Raw genomic sequence first — 17,018 nt, 5'->3', positions numbered from 1 at the left:
GAGTGGGTTGCCATTTCCTTCTCCAATGCATGAAAGTGAAAAGTGAAAGTGAAGTCACTCAGTCGTGTCCGACTCTTAGCGACCTCATGGACTGCAGCCTACCAGGCTCCTCCGTCCATGGGATTCTCCAGGCAAGAGTACTGGAGTGGGGTGCCATTGCCTTCTTCAAGGTCAAGTGTATGTGCATTTAAATTTTGATAGCTATTGCCAAATGCTTTTCTTTGAGGCTGTTCCAATTTATACACCCAGAAGCATAGCATGAGGTTCTATTTACCTCTTAGTTTTGCCAACAGTATGCTACCAAATTTTTGTTCTGTTGATCTATGAGTGAATAATGGTATATTTTCACTTTAACCTGAGTTTCTCTTATTTTGAGTAAAGTAGAGCAACTTTTATACGTTCTAAAGTTATTCACATGGATCTTGGTTTCTAAATGCTATTCTCCATTAAAAGAAATTAGCAGTCCTTGGATAAAGGGCTGATTCCCTGGATAAAGGGCTGATTCCCTGGGGCAGGGAAGATGCAAGACAAGCCTGGAGCATCTTGTAGTGTCAGAATTAAAGAAGTGCTTAACCCACAAACAAAAATCCAAACAACCTACAATAATAGGGGACTATCAAAGAGTCGCAGGAGCCAATTGAAAAAGCTCCCAGTGGCCAAATCTGGAACTATATGAGCATCAAGCTAAATGCAGTATTGGACTATATTTGCAACTTTTCTGTACATCTAAAATTATTCCTAGAGAAAATGTTTAACTTTGAAAAGTTATTGTATTTCTTTTTCTAATGAAGAGTTTGGTTATCTCCTCTGTCAATTTTTTTTGGGGGGGTTGTAAGTCTTTTTGTTTATTTGTAGGAGTTCTTTATATATTAGGATTTGGCTGTAATGTGAATTATACATATTTTCTCCAGTTTGGCTTTCTTTTTTAAATTTTACTAACAGTCATTTTTTCCCACCCAGAAATGTTTTAATTTATATAGTCAAATTTATTCATTTTTTGGTATGTTTCATGGCTTTTAAATTTGTGTTGTATCTGGGAATTCTTCCCCCTTCCAATGTTATAAAATAATTCTCCCATAGTTTACTCAAGTGCTTTTTCCTTAAGACAGTATATGATACAAACTTTTGATTTCTAAAACTGTATCAGATCAGTCAGGAGACAGAAACCACTCTAGCTATTTGAACAGGGAGAACTTAATATAAGGAATTCTTAACTAGACATCCAAAATTGGTATCTAGGTAACAGACAAGGTAAAGAGTGAACTTAAGGTATTGGGTGATTAGCAACCACAGGAAGCAGCTAACCCTCCCAGGGCTGAAAGAACACAGTAGAGACCGTAATTATTAAACTCAGAAGAAGGTCTCTCCCTCAGAAGCTCAGAGGAGGGCCCCTCCTCTAGACCTGGGACCCACACCTCTAAGAGTTGTTGGCTACACTGGTGTCTCTGAGGGGTAAAGTGAGAGCATGAAGTTGGTTTGCAAGTGCTAGAAAAAACTGTGTTGTCCTAAAACAAAACAGCCAGAAGAATGAGTTATTTATTATTTTACCAGCAGAATGAGTTTATTTGGGAACAGCAAAACATTGCAACTCCCATATACAATCTACCATGAATGACACGGAAGTCTAAGAACAAACGAGAGGAATGCCTTTTTATAGAGAAGAGGGAGCTGGGCGGGGCTCTTATAAACAAAGAGTCCATTGGAGGAAACTGGGAGCTCAGAGTGTAGTGACTTTTCATTGGCTGAGTATGACAGTCTCTCATTGGTTGGGCTGTTGCCAGGCAGAAAGAAATTCTTCCTTTCTCAGGATAGGTGGAAAGTAGCAACTTTCTTCCTACTAGGTCTGCAACTGAGGTCAAGTGGCAGGGTATGAGAGCTACCCCTTCTGACTACCTGACTCTGTTTCAAATGAAGTTTCTGTTTATTAAATTTTCACAACTGCATCCTGGATCCCACTGTTGCTGTAGGTGGGAACTGCTGCTGCTGAGCTGAAGATTTGCTAGGATAACGTTCTCCAGAACAGGAAGCAAACAGGAAGTATTTAGTCCTCTCTTCTTCCTCTAGCTTTGCAGTGTCTCTCTAGGGCCCGCTCTGAGCAGAGCTTAACATGGACCCTGCTGACAGAGCAGAAGCGTCCGCAGAGTTCCAGCCCTGGGATCACAAAGCCAAATAGAGAAGGCTGGTTTGGAGCTGAGATAATAGTTTCATTACCGACCTGTTTGCTTCAGTGGCCTTTGCACACTTCAGTCCATCCTCTTCTATGTTACAGTGGGGCAGCAGACTACAGTGGCCACAGAAAAGTGCCTTACCTTGGTTTTCTAATCTCTTGAAATGAGTCAATATTAGTGCAGGCTTACCATAATGCATGCTTACTCATTGATTTGCCCACCATTTCTTCTTCCATCTCAGACCTTTTCATATATGATTATTTTCCTTCTTCCTGAAGTACCTCCTTCAGAACCTCCTTTGGTTGGCATCTGTTGCTGGTAAACTCTCAATTACTGTTTGTAAAATCATTATTTCACATTAGTGGCACTTGGAAAATATTATTATACTGTCTTCTGGCTTCTGCTGTAGCTGGTGATAAGTATGCTTTCAACCTACTTGTCATTCTTTTATTGATTATCTATCTTTTCAAATAACTTGATATATAAGTGAAAAGACAATAAAGTATATTAAAAAGGACATTGATTTGGGAAAAAACAAATGGCAGTCAAAATCTTGCCTCATCTCTGAGACCTTAGGCAAGTTTCTTAACCTCTGAGTCCCATGACTTCATGTTAAGAAGGAATCTGTACTCTGAATGGTGGTTATGGATATCTGAGATGCTGCATACATGCCCTGGACACATAGAGACACTCTGCTGACATGGTGATGGTCATTCCCAAGGATTCCATCTCTTTTCACATTTTTATGACACTTAAAGGTTAAATTTGAGTCTGTCAACAATGATGCTTAGTGTTTATTTTGAAATGTCAAAGCACAATTCCAAGTATGGCTCACTTTATTATTTTCTGTTGATAGAATTTTCAGTTCTATTGATGTAATTTTCTTTGTGATTAACTTAACAAGGAAACTTACAAGCCTCTGATTAATTAACTTCACAGCACCAACTACAGCACTTCAAACTCAGAATATTTTCATGTCAAAATGGGACAAAAGAATAAAGGGAGTTTTGGGTCCCTCTTTGGGCAAGAGACTGGTAGTTGTCCTCTGTTGCTATCTACATAGCACCACAAGGGTCCTGTTCAGTATACAGCTGTGGTCAAAACAACAACAACAAGACAACTATTCTTGAGCTTGAGTGCTTTGTAAACAGTTTTTTAAATCACAAACTTTGATTTAGAAGTTTTCCTAAAATTGTGGTCATATTTGTATGTGTATTGGACAACTTGACATTCAAAACAAGCAGTTGCCCTTTGAATTAAAAGTAGGATATTCATCTGGGGAATTATTTACCTTCAGCAGAGTTGGCTGCCTGCTCATCTAGGCTTTTTAACAGCTCCGCTATCCACTGACTCATCTGTGTTCCTCTGCAAAGAACCCTTCTCACCTTCACCCTCACCACTCAAAAGTTGTGCTCGTTTTGAAATCACACCTTTCTCATCTATTTTAATGTATTGACATTGTACAAGGAAGAAAAGACAAGCTATATTGAGAAGTAAATTGTGAGAGGATTAAGGAGTCCTAAACTATTAACCTATGAAGGTTAGTAATGAGAATGTCTCCCTACTCCTTAAAAGTATGGATGCAAAGGGACAGTGTTCTTGATTGGAAGAGAAACCATCACTTTCCACCTAGTTACTCAACAAGAAAGTAATTTAATCCTTTGCCTGAACCCTGTTTGCCCAACAGGACACTATGGGCAGATGTTAATATTTCCTGATACCTCTTCTCTTTCTGTTCTCGGGTTGTCTTTGTGGATGACGTCACCCTGTTTGCTCTGGGGGCCCATGGGGCTCAGCCTACTGCTGAGTTACTTAGGTGGTGGTTCGATCACTGGAGCAGGAATGGCCTAAAAGATTGTTCTATGATTAAACTAGTGGACACTCAAATTATATGTGCTCTGGGACCCTCAGGGACATTTTCTGAGTTTGTGATGATTAAGATTAAAAATCACCCTGGCTATGTTGGTAGCTGTAGAAAGAAAGAGAAACCAATGGGACATTATGGGTCATGATGTTTTGTGTGTTTCTAAAAGTATACACTGCCGCCTGAAGGGGTTCACCGCAGGGATGGACACTGCAAGTGGGTGGCCTGGGTTCAGGCCATTCTCCCACCAATTCATCCAAATCCTTTACTCCCATCTTCTGGGTCTTTGCTCCCCATTTCCCATCCTGCATCCTGAGAACCCCAGCCCCCTGTCTCAGTCCTTAACTTCCAACTGTATAAACTGTCCCTGATCAAAGATCCCGTTTCCCTGACCCCAATCAAGTCCTCTCCCAGTGGGTCTCTGCTATTGAGAGGAATTTAAATAGGAGCAGTTCAAAGAATTGACCCTTAAAGATCCTTTACATTTTCCAAGAGAACTTTATAAGCTCGAAGGAATCTCTATGCACGGAAATTTTTTTATGTGAGAATGTCGAAAATGGCTTGATTCAACTAACTGGACATCTTCAACTGTTCCCCTCCCAACCTCAAGTTGGTCATTCTGTTTTTTTTAAAACATTCCTTCTTTTGATGTATTACTTCTTCAGGGAATCTCTCTGGTATTTGCCTCCTAATCCCTGACCTCTATATGACCTGTGACACAGACTTTGACTCAGCACTGCTGTCAGCACTCTCTGGGCCACTTTAAAGACTTTTTTTTCTTTAAAAAGACAAATAAATAAAACACTATATTGCTCCAGGTCTCATACTTCAGTTTTGCTTTATCTCCGTCATCTGTACTTACCTGTTTACTTTTCCCACCCCTTCAGGTCATGTACAGATGTGAGAATTGGACCATAAAGGAAGGCTACGTGCTGAAGTCTAAGTGCTGATGCTTTCAAACTGTGGTGCTGGAGAAGACTCTTGAGAGTCCCTTGGACAGCAAGGAAATCAAACCAGTCAGTCCTAAAGGAAATCAACCCTGAATATTCACTGGAAGGACTGACACTGAAGCTGAAGTTCCAATACTTTGGCCACCTGATATGCAGAGTCAACTCACTGGAAAAGACCCTGATGCTGGGAAGTATTGAAGGCAAGAGGAGAAGGGGGCAACAGAAGATGAGATGGTTGGATGGCATCATCAACTCAATGGACATGAGTTTGAGCAAACTCTGGTAGATAGTAAAGGACAGGGAAGCCTGGCGTGTTGCAGTGTGTGGGGTTGCAAAGAGTTGGACATGACTTAGTGACCAAACAACAGCAATCAGGCCCTGGAAAGGCTGAATCCATGAAGTCATGACCTGGAAGTTCAAGAAGGGGGTCACTGGAACCTCCAATCTATAGCTAGTTGGTCAGGAGCACAGGGGACAACCTGGGTCTGTGACTTGCATCTGAAATGGGGGAAGAGAAGGTGTCTCATGGGACCGAGTGAGCCCTTTATCTGTAGGATCTCATGCTACTCCGGGTATACAGGATTGAGTTGAGTGGCAATACACCCAGCAGGTTTCTGGAGAATTGCTTAGTGATGTGGAGGAAACCTACTGACCCCCCTTAAATTGAAATTGATTCAGAATTCCTTTGCATACGGTCTAGTCTGGAAAACGTCCCTGGTGCGTTTGAGAAGAACATGTATGCCGTTGTTGTTGGGTGGAGTGTTCTGTATATGTCCATTAAGCCTAGTTGGTTCATTGTGTTAAATCCTGTTTCCTTACTTATCTTCCATCTGGTTGCTCTATCCATTGTTGAGAGTGGGATATTGATGTCTCCAATTATCATTGTAGAATTGTCTACTTCTGCCTTCAATTCCATAAGTTTTTGCTTCACATATTTTGATGGCCTGGTATTAAGTGTATGGGTGTTCATTCTTGCAGGGGTTGGGGTCATATTAATATGGGATGAAAAACCCCTGTGATGGGGGGCATGCCCACTGTGCCCTCCAACCACCAAACACAGTCTACTTGATCTGTGCTTTATCTTTATTGATTGCTTTCCATTTATAAATGTTTAGTCTCCTCTAGATTTCTGGGGTTTATTTTTTTCTCTTCTTTAATTCATGTGCAATTTATTTCCATGTGTGATGTAAGGCATGGATCCAACTTTCCTTCCCATATCGTAGCCACTTGTCCTGGGACTATTGCTAAGGACACTCCTGCTCTTTCAGTCATATTCAGAGTGAATATGATGCACTCTGTTAGTTCTGATAGGCTGTTTTGTTCACTGAACTGCTATTCATTCAGGAACAGAATCAGTATGAGTGTATATGGTTGCAAGTAGAAAACCCAATCTGAAATGGGTCTCAATGGGCTCAAATCAAGTTGTCAATGGGGCTGGTTCCTCCTGGAGGCTCCTAGAGAGAGTGTTCCTTGCTGCTTCCAGCTTCTAGAGGCTGCACCTCTGTGTTCTATGCCATCAGTGTAGCATCTTCAAATCCCTCTCTGCTTCTGTCTTCATGTCAATTGATTACATCAGGCCCGCCAGGAATAATCCAGGATAATCTCCCCATTTCAAGATCCTTAATTTAGTCACGTCTGCAAAATCTCTTGCCCATAAGGTATCATTTACAGATCCCGGGGATTAGGAGCAAGTATCACTCCTTGTTGTCCCAGGGGAAGGGCAGCAGCTTATTCTCCTTGTGGGAAGTGGCAGGTGGGGGGGAACAGGAAGGGCTCTGGGGGCAGGGCAGAGGAGCTGGGAACTTTCCAGAAAGGCTCACTAGACTTGGGGCATAGCTGTCAGCTCAGCACTGTTGTGATCTGGGTCTGGAGGGTCCTGTGATCCAAGCCCAAGCCTGCTCTGTTTGCCACACAACAGGCTGATAATGGGAGATGAGTTGTTGGGTCAAGCAATAATGACTTTAATCAGAAAGCTAGCAGACCGAGAAGATGGTAGACCAGTGTCTCAAAGAACCATCTTGTCCTAGTCTAAATTCGGGCTTCTTTTACATACAGGAACAAGAAGGGGCGTGCTGACCAATGGCTGAGCGGGCCGATACAGACCGCACCTGCCCCGCCCCTGTTACAAGCCTGTTTCCTTGTTGTCAGGCCTCTCCCCTCCCCTTGCTCCACCTGGCCCCTCTCCATCCCAACTGCCTCTTGGCTGATCTCCCACCTCCATCTGGCCCAAGCATTGCAGCCAGGGTAAGCTTTCCAAGGTGGAAATTTGAGTGAGTCACTCAGCTGAAAATCCTGCTGACAGCTCTGGGTTACCCTTTAGGATGAAGTCCCACATCCCCAGCCTTGCAGTCCCCCTCTTCAGGACCTGGTGCTCATTCTCGCTTCATCTCCCAGGCTGTGGAGAGAATTGCCTTTCTCCCGTTGTTCAGGCTGATTCTTGCCTCTTCACCTTCATCGGTGTGGTTCCTTCTGCCTGAGGTCCTTCCTCTTATCCTTCATCTGCCAACTCCCATTCATCCTTCCCTGGTGGCTCAGCTGGTAAAAAAATCTGCCTGCAATGCGGGAGACCTGAGTTCGATCCCTGGGTTGGGAAGATCCCCTGCAGAAGGGAAAGGCTACCCACTCCAGCATTCTGGCCTGGAGAATTCCATGGACTGTATAGGCCTTGGGGTCACAAAGAGTCGGACACGACTGAATGACTTTCACTTTCACTTTTCATTCATCCTTCAGAACCCAGTTTGACTGTCACCTACTAGGGATACTTGGGGATTGGCCAGGATCCTGCGATGCCACAGAAATGGATTCAGTCTGTCCACACAAACAGGGGAGGGGTGGTCCCCAAAGGGCTGATGCTGTCACAAGGGAAAAGGACAGTGGACACGTGGGGACACTGCTCAAGTCTGTGCTGCCCTCTCTGGTCCCCAGCGTGGGCCTGGAGCTCCTGTGGGAATGCACACCAGTCCTGGCACTGACCACATCGCATCCTTGGTGGCTGGATTCTTGCCTGCCTCCCCGTCCCTGTGAGCGCCTGTTAAAGACCTGGCCTGGCTCAGCTGGGCCCTCTGGGTTGGCACAGTGTCCAGCACACAGATGCCCCCAGATGGTGGATGTGGCAGGGGTTTGAGGGGCAGATAGAAACTCAGAAACACAATGAACTGAGAGGTCTGGGAGCTGTGAGGGGGGCCTGAGGCCAAGGCAGATGGATGGTAAACAGGCTGGGAAACAGTCCTTTCTGTTCAGGGTTTTCTTTCTCAAGAACAGGGGAGACTGGTAGTGTATTCTTTGGGCAAGTGTTTGACAATGTTCAGGGAAACTAGGCAGATGCTCACACTCTGTTCAGCAGGTCCACCCTGTAGACACAACCCAAATGAGCGTGCGTCCCACTGAGATGTTACATGAGGCCCCAGAGCAGCTTCGTTCCCAAGAGCCCCAAACTGGAAAGAACCCTAATGTCCCTCTTGGTGAAATGGACTCTTTGTGGACTATTCACAAAATGCAAAGTTCGTGTTAGAATTGACTCGTCCTACACCAGTTGGGGGTTGAGAACCCTCATCCAGCTAAGAAGGAAACACCAAATCTGTTTGGGGAACATGTTTAAACCAGAGGAACTTAGAATTGAATTTAGATGATGAAGCAAATAAAAACGATAGCATTTATCTTTTCGTGTTGAGATCAGAAATCTGTTTGTATCTTTGGCATTTTTAGAACTTAGAAAGTTTAAGCAAATTGGGCAGATTTGAGTGTTAACATCAGACTTGCGATTCTAATTTTAAATGTGCTCTTGAGTCATTGGTTTCCACCTGTGATTGTAAAGCTGAAATCCTATGAAGTGGTAAACAGTTTTTGATATTTAAAAATCGCCATAATTATAAGTTTAATATACCTGATTGATAAGGATCACTTAAGGACTTGGGAAGATTTGTTAGTCAGATAATTGAAAAACTTAGAAAATGAAATACAATACACTTTGATTGCAGCTTAAAATGTTTAAAGGAGTTTAATTAAGTAAGTAGGTAAATGCTGCAAACATTAATCAAAGTTTGCCTTAAAAATGATTGTTAAAATTGGCTGGATCTATTCATAGAATAAGATTTGTAAATTGCATTTAAAAGCTCAGTGAAGAATTGGGATTAAAAACCAAAGTATTTCTGAAAGTCTTTTCTCTGCCCATAAGCTGCTCTCAAACATGCCAGAAAAATCCATGGGCTGGGACCAGAAGGAGGCTGGAGGGGCGATGACTCGGCAGCCACCTGCCCAGCCAACATCCTGGACCAATGGAGCAATATGTCTGGCAGGTGGTGCCTATGAGGGGGTGATGTGAGCCCTGGATCCAGGCTCCCACCTTCCTCTCTCCATCCCCAACTCGGAGACACTCCCCCAAAGCAGCCTCTAGGGTCTGCAGAGACCTGGGGTCACTAGATGTCCCAGGCCCTGTGCCTCACAGCCTCTGTGAGAAATGAGCCTGGACACCCCCTGACACCCTCTGGTCTTCAGAGCCTCTTGTCTGCTTGGCGTTGCCCTCTGTGGTGGGCAGAATATGTGTGTCTGTGTGTTAGCTGCTCAGTTGTGTTTGACTCTTTGTGACCCCATAGACTGTAGCCCGCCAGGCTCCCCTGTCCATGGAATTCTCCAGGCAAGAATACTAGAGTTGCCATTCCGTTCTCCAGGGGATCTTCCCAACCCAGGGATCAAACCCAGGTTTCCTTCATTGAAGGCAGATTCTTTACTGTCTGAGCCACCAGAGAAGCCCTGATGGGCAGAATAATAAATGCCACCCCTAAAGATATCCGGGTCTTAAACTCTGGAATCTGAGAAGTGAAAGTGAAAGTGAAGTTGCTCAGTCATGTCCAACTCTTTGCGACCCTGTGGACTTTAGCCCGCCAGGCTCCTCTGTCCATGGGATTCTCCAGGCAAGAACACTGGAGTGGGTTGCCATTTCCTTCTCCAAGGGATCTTCCCAACCCAGGGATTGAACCCCAGCCCGCCGCATTGCAGGCAGACGCTTTATCCTCTGAGCCACCAGGGAAGCTCGAATCTGCAAATATTACCTTAAATGACAAAAGAGACTTTGCTGATGTGATGGAATTAAGGTTTCTGTGATTAAGGAGTATTATCCTGGATTATCTGGGTGGGCCCTAAATGTGATCACAAATGTCCTCATAAGAGAGAGGCAGAGAGAGATTTGCTGAGAAGAGGGGGCGATAGAGTACTGAAGCAGGAGGCTGCTCTCCCAAGCGCAAGACATCGAGCTCTGGAAGCTAGAAAGGGCGAAGAGGAAGATTTTCCCATGAGCCTCTGGAGGGAGCAAGTCCCTGCCGTCCGCCTGATTTCAGCCCAGGAAGACACTGACTGTGACCGCTGGACCCCCGGCTGTCAGAGAAGCAGCGTGTGGTTTTAAGCCGCCACGTTGGTGGTCACTGTCCCAGCAGCAGGAGGAAACAGGTACGCCAGCAGCGAGCACGTTCTTGACCTTGGCTCCCTGTGATGCTGCTGCTCTGCTCGGGGGGTGCCCACGGCCTCTGCTGACCCCATGGACCGAGGAGGGGCCTGGGGAGATTTCAGTCCCTCCTCTTCCCCAGTGAGCTGCTGACATCTCAGTGTTTAGGGGAGGACATCTTGGCACCTGTCCAAGTCATTGGTGCAGGGTTCCCTAACCGGACCGTGGTACCATTGTCAGTGGGTGAGGCTAGCGTGGGAATGAGCTCAGAGCCTCTGCAAGTCTGCAGGCGGCCCACCCTGGGGCCTGGCTGTGGGTCCTTTCTTCATCTGCCGGTCCCTAACGCAGCCTCCCCTGCAGGTTTCCTTGCCGAGGTAGAGTGGATTGCACACTGGGGCTGAACCACACTGGTGGCCATCTTCGCCTGTCACTACCGCTGAGCCTCAGACTGCCGGAGACCCTAGGCTACTGCATGCCAGACTGGCACCTCCAGCACCTCACCGTCTCCACCCGCTTCCTGCACTCCTGGCAGGCGTGGTCTGGTTCTCCTGATATCTCAGGGATGCCTGCTGTTAGATCAGGGGAGACAAGCCAAACATTTCACAACCAACCCCAGAGGCCACACCAATTCACATCGCAGTTAAGCTGAAGTTCACAGGCAACAAAGTATGATCCAGGGATCTCCAAAGGGCGCTGACCTGCTTCTTGGGGAGGCGCAAGACAATCAATCTGTTGGGGTAAGGAAAGAAATGTCAGAACTCCCGTTTGTATTTATTTTTAGCTCATTCTTTTAAATGTCCACTTCTTTAATATCTTTTATATTAGCTTTAATGTATTAGAAGTTTAAGGATACATCTACAACTGAATAACATGAAACTCGGCTTTCCTGGTGACTCAGTGGTAAAGAACCCACCTGCCAATGCAGGAGATGTGGATTTGATCCCTGGGTTGGGAAGATCCCCTGGAGAAGGAAATGGCAACCCACTCTCGTATTCTCGCATGGGAAATCCCATGGACAAAGGAACCTAGCGGGTCCATGGGGTTGCAAAAGAGTTGCACACGGCTGAGTGACTAAAAAAAAAAAAAAGCAAAAAACATGAAACGATGAGACTAATGCTTTAAACTTTTTACTTAATGAAGCTGATGAGTAAAGAACATTTTTACCCCGCTAATCTAACTGTCAAGCATTTATTAATTATCTACCATAGGCAAAGAACTGTGCTAGATGGTGGGGGGGATTTTTAAAAAGAGAGTGCATAGGATATGGTTTCTAGCAGAGAGGTTAGACGTGCTGCTCTGAAGGACAGCTTAGGGATAGTATTTGTAATTCACACCACAGACAAGGGTTAATTTCCCTAAAATATAAAGAGCATTTACAAATCAACAAAACAACTAACAGTCTAATTGGGGGAGGGGAGAGGCTGGGCAGAGGAGATTCACAGAAATTAACTATAAATGGCCATTGAACATGTGAAATATGCTCACTCATCATAAGTGGGACACATGTCAAAAGAACCCTGAAATACCAGTTTCCCCCCATTATGTTTTCCAAAATCCACAATGTGAGAGCAGGCGCCAGTGATGGCAAGGGAGGCAGGTCATCTACTACAACAGTGGCGGCTTCAGGATTACACACACACCTCCAAGTTGGCCACTCATCTTCTGGGAATTTACCCACCAATATACACCCCTGTGGCAAATAAATCGCATATATCCATACAGGGGGGGTCTCACTTGGGCTTAAAGAATTAGGAAGCTCTATATGTTCAGATGGGCTTCCTGGTGGCTCAGTGGTAAAGAACCCATCTGCCAATGCAGGAGATGCGGGTTCAATCCTTGGGTTGGGAAGATCCCCTGGAAAAGGAAATGGTAACCCACTCCGGTATTATTGCCAGGAAAATCCCATAGACAGAGGAACCTGGTGGGCTGCATACAGTCCATGGGGTTGCAAAGAGTTGGACACGAGTGAGTGACTGAGCAGGCACGCACACACCCACAACAGGTCAGACCCCTGCATAGGTAGGGAAGCGAGCTGGAAAAGGAGCCACAGAGCCCTGCTCCTGGTCTTCACAGGGGCTGTGTTAAGCTCTCCAGCCTCAGTTCCTTATTGGGAACGAACACTGCCCAGCCCTTAAGCCCTGGGCTCGCCAGACGCCGCGTTAACACAGGGCCAGTAGTTGACTGTCAGTTGCTGTGGATTTTCCAGTACCAGGCTCTATGCTCTGGGCTTCACATAGATTAGCTCACGGAAGCCTCACAACAGCCCCGTGAATGGGCTGCTTTCTGCATCTCAGTTTCCAGGTGCTGCAAGTGAGGCTTAGTAAAGAGGTTAAATAACTTTATGTCGCACAGTGACAAAGCAAGTTTCCCCTAGCTCTCTCTCTCCAAGTGAAGTGAAAGTGAAAGTTGCTCGGTCATGTCCGACTCTTTGCGACCCCACGGGCTATACGGTCCATGGAATTCTCCAGGCCAGAATGCTGCAGTGGGTAGCCATTCCCTTCTCCAGGGGATCTTCCCAACCCAGGAATTGACTGGGGTCTCCTGCATTGCAGGCGAATTCTTTACCAACGGAGCTATCCAAAGCTGAACATATTCCTTTCCTTATGGACAGTAAGACATCAAACACATCTGGGCTGGTATGTTGCTATTTCTTATTGGGGTCCCCCAAAGCACCCAGTTCCGGAAGGGGCTGCAGCCTCACGGGCTCTGCTGTCCCAAGGGTTGATTCTGGCTGCAGGTCTGTCCTTCCCGTGTCTCGGGAACAAAGCACGCGGCAGATGTGGGCTGCAAAGCAACGTGGGCAGCACTGCTGTCCTGGGCAGCGGCTGGGAGATGCCGCCCAGCCCAGGGGAGCAGAGAGGGGCTGCCACGCAGCGCAGAGGGGCACAGTCCCCTAGTTCTCCCCAGTCACCCTAAACAAGGAGGAGGAATGCCACACTACCCCTCAGAGAGGCTTTCCATCCCCGGAGTTAGAGGAATTCCCCATCCCCCTCCAAGTCTTATTTTCGAGTTGGTGCTGTCTCTTGTCCTCTGCTGGAGTGGAGGCTCTGAGAGACACGGCCTGAGGTGCATAGCCTTAGGCCATTTTCTGTCTTTTTTTTTGTTTGTTTGTGTGTTTAGTCGCTAAATTGTGTCTAGGGGATTCCCAGGTGGTCCTAGTGGTAAAGAACCCACCTGCCAGTGCAGGAGACTTAAGAGACATGGGTTTGATCTTTGGGTAGGGAAGATCCCCTGGAGAAGGACATGGTAACCCACTCCAGTGTTCTTGCCTGGAGAACCCCATGCAAGGGTTGCAAAGAGTTGGACATGACTGAAGCAACTTAGCGAGCATGCACATTCTATAAGTCATGTCTGACTCTTTGCAACCCCATGGACTGTAGCCTGCCAGCATCCTCTGTCTTCCACTGTCTTCTGGAATTTGCTCAGATTCATGTCCATTTGGTCAGTGATGCTATCTAACCATCTTAGGCCATTTGTTACCCAACAGGAGATGTCTGTTGAATGAATAAACTGAGGCAGGAGGTAGATGCCCTCCCCTACATCCCCTGGGTGAACAACTGGAGTTCATTTCCTGTGGACAGAAACTCCAAAATATCAATAGCAGGACAATCGAGAGAGGAGATTGGGCTGTGCCAGGATAAAAAATAAGAGACCACATATCTCTCATTCTTGAAGTCAAGGAGACCTTGTTGACTAGAAAGCTCCTTGGAGGTCAAAAGAGGAATGATGCCAAGGCTACCCAGAGGCCTCTTCAGTGGAATCCATCTCGGCTGAGAGACGCATGGGCACACACGGGAGGATCCTGAGATACACCGCAGACAGACTCAGAACCACGCAAATCGAAATAATCGGCCAAAGGAAACCTGGAAAAGATGCCCCATAAAAGTGATTCAAACTACCAGGAGGGTGTGACTCTCTCTGAGTCCGCCTCTGTGTCGGTCCACAAGTACCATACTCTTTTCCTCCTAACAAACTTGTTTCACTACTTTCTGTCTTTGTGGGAATTCTTCTCTGCAAAGGTGAAGGGCCAGGGTCCTTGCCACTGACCACTGGTCTAGTGGCTAGGATTCAATGCTGCAGCCCGACCTCAGCCTCTGGCCAGGAACTGAAATCCGGCTTCAAGCCACTGTACGCTGAGGCCACCCAAGATAAAAAGGAAGGAATGGATGAGCGTAGAGTCCATCCCAGCGCTCTGCTTGCTCCCAGGGAGGAGGACCATGAGGGGACCCCAGGGCCACCACCCAGGGAGGGCATAGACCTGGGGGCCTCAAGCCCTTCCACTCTGTCTCACACCATCTGCTCCCCATCACAGGTCCTTCATAGGGGAGGCGTCAGGCGTGCCAGGACTGGAGGTTGTCAGCTTGGGAAACTTGGAGGCGGGCTAATTTGTCTCCCCCACCCCTTAGAAAGGGGCACCCTATGTGATCAGGGGAGAAGGTTTGGCTTTCTCTGGTAGCTCCTAAGTTAGAGAACACAAGGGCCGCTGGTAGTTACCGAGCGAGTTCTGTCCCTTTGGGGTTGATGTTGCAGAAGCTGAAGTTTGGCGGGTTTGCTGCGGCTGGCGCTGGGTGCTATTTTTATATGTGGTCTGGCCTTGGTGGGTTTGTACACTAGTCTCTCACGATCCGCCGTGCCCTGGGCTTGCCTGGTGCCCGGCTCCTCCCTTTCCGTGGGGTTGGTGGTAGCTGGGGCGCCCTGAGGTTGTCTGCACCCGCTTCCCGCGCGGCCCTGCAGGCTGTGGGGGAGCCACAGGGGTCCGCGAAGGGCAACAGCCGCCTGCAAATCTGCTGCTGCCGGACCTGCTCCGGGCGGAGCCGGCGCGCCGGTCACTCCCTGAGCTCCCCGCTGAGTGCGCAGGGCAGGCGGGGCGCCCTCGCCCTAACCCTGAGCGGCAGCCCCTCCTTCCACTTGCAGCTGGCTAACTGGTAGCGGTTCACGTCCCTGCTTAGTAGGAAAGAACGGATCGTGATGCCAAGGGTAGAGCCCGGTTGATTCGCTGGGAGCTGCGAGGACTCCCGAGGGGGTCTGGGCTCCAGAGGTCGGCCCCACGCTGGCCACGGCAACGAGGTGACCATGAAGGCGGGGCGAGAGGGCATCCCCTGGGGACGCTCCATGACTTCATATCTTGGGGTGTCCAGCGGGTCCCGGGAGAAAGCCCAGCTGTTTAGGCAAGCCCTTCACCCGGACCCCGGGCGCACGTGCTCCTCCTGCCCAAAGAAGCAGCCGCCAGAGGGCGCAAGATAGGCAAACCCAGCCCCGAGCGGCGGCCGCCCCACCTGTTCTGGGCCGCCCGCCGGGAGCGTTGGCGGTGCTGGTTGGAAATCGCTGCGGCGGATCCCTCCATCCACCGTGGCGGCGCACGCTCCGCGGGGCAGGGGTCATTCTAGGCGGTGTCCCAGCGTGGGTAAATACGCCTTTCCCGGGGTAAGACGTTGATTCCCTGGTCACTTCCCTTTCTGCCCCGCTGATGCGCTGGCGGGAGAATCTTTTTAACCCTTGCTGATGCTTCATTCTTAAAAACAGAGAGACAGCTCGGAGCCCTCGGCTGGCAAAGGGGTCCAGCTAGAAACATCACAGTTTGTTTTGTTTCCACAGGATGTGTTTTTACAGTTTGCTTCTATTGATGACAAGTGATGGTGGTTTTCCAGTGATGGTAGTTGACAAACATCCCGCAGAAGATAAATTATTTAGAAGTGTGTTGACTGAAAGAAAAGCATGAATAAATAATCATACAAGGGGACTGAGGATGTGACAGAAGTCAGGAAGATGTATATTACTCAAGCTGGAAAAAACAGGGTTCTGAAGCAAGATGGTGATCACCTGCTGGATCAGAAACTCATTTTATTTCTGTGTCTTTTTCTTGGGCTTTTTTGATGCCTTGAACCTGGGTCTCAAGGATTTTGGAAACCTGGATCAAGTATTTCTTTATTAAATGTGTGCGAGGCTTTTCTGTGAGGCCATGCACTGTTCTATGTGCTTCACTGGTGTATCTCACTTCATCCTCACAGCTTATGAGACCAGTACTACTCTCTCATTTCACACGAAGAAACTGTGATGCCGAGGGGCGGGGGGCGGTTAGTTAACTGCACAAAGGTAAGAGCTGGGATTTGAACCCAATATGGTTGGCTCTGGGCTTCCCAATGGGCACTAGTGGTAAAGAACCCGTCTGCCAGTGCAGAAGACACAGGAGACACGAGTTCGATCCCTGGGTTGGGAAGACCCCCTGGAAGAGGACATGGCAACCCAATCCAGTGTCCTTGCCCGGGCAATTCCATGGACAGAGGAGCTTGCTGGGCTACAGTCCATGGGGTCTCAAAGAGGCGGACACGACTGAAGGGACTGAGCAGGCGCGCACACACAGGGTTGGCTCCAGAGTCTGTGCTGTGAACTCTCATGGGCTTCCTAGCCCTCACTCGCAGCAGCTCAGTGTCAGCGTGACAGCTTGGTTCCCAGGTTTTCAAAGGCATTTCTAGGCAGAGGATGCTCTGCAGAAACGCAGGCCCGTTGCCAGGCCTCTTGGGGCTGCACCGTCCTTTACTGCAGAGATGCACTAGGGCCGCGGCATCAAGGGGGCCCCCTGTGTTTTGGAAACTGGGGGA

General features: G+C 47.7%; 1 long non-coding RNA gene across 5 annotated transcripts; it reads left to right on the top strand.

Annotated features, from left to right (window-relative positions):
- The first annotated feature begins 10,138 nt into the window (after nucleotides 1–10,138).
- On the top strand, nucleotides 10,139–16,400 carry LOC147341935 (uncharacterized). 5 transcript variants are annotated; one of them, XR_015157844.1, is made up of 3 exons: nucleotides 10,151–10,424; nucleotides 13,907–14,304; nucleotides 16,015–16,400. It is a non-coding gene; the product is annotated as an uncharacterized LOC147341935 (long non-coding RNA). The 5 variants fall into 5 exon arrangements; XR_015157842.1 differs by having other exon boundaries at nucleotides 13,907–14,365; XR_015157843.1 differs by lacking the exon at nucleotides 16,015–16,400 and adding an exon at nucleotides 10,780–11,156 and having other exon boundaries at nucleotides 13,907–14,405.
- The last annotated feature ends 618 nt before the right edge of the window (nucleotides 16,401–17,018 follow it).

Source organism: Bos grunniens, chromosome 29 (assembly GCF_055505025.1).
Source record: "Bos grunniens cultivar Pamir isolate PY7600 chromosome 29, Bosgru_T2T1.0, whole genome shotgun sequence".
In the NCBI taxonomy this organism is placed as follows: Eukaryota; Metazoa; Chordata; class Mammalia; order Artiodactyla; family Bovidae; genus Bos; species Bos grunniens.
Note: the sequence above shows the minus strand (reverse complement) of the source record. Positions and strands in the feature narration are given on the sequence as shown.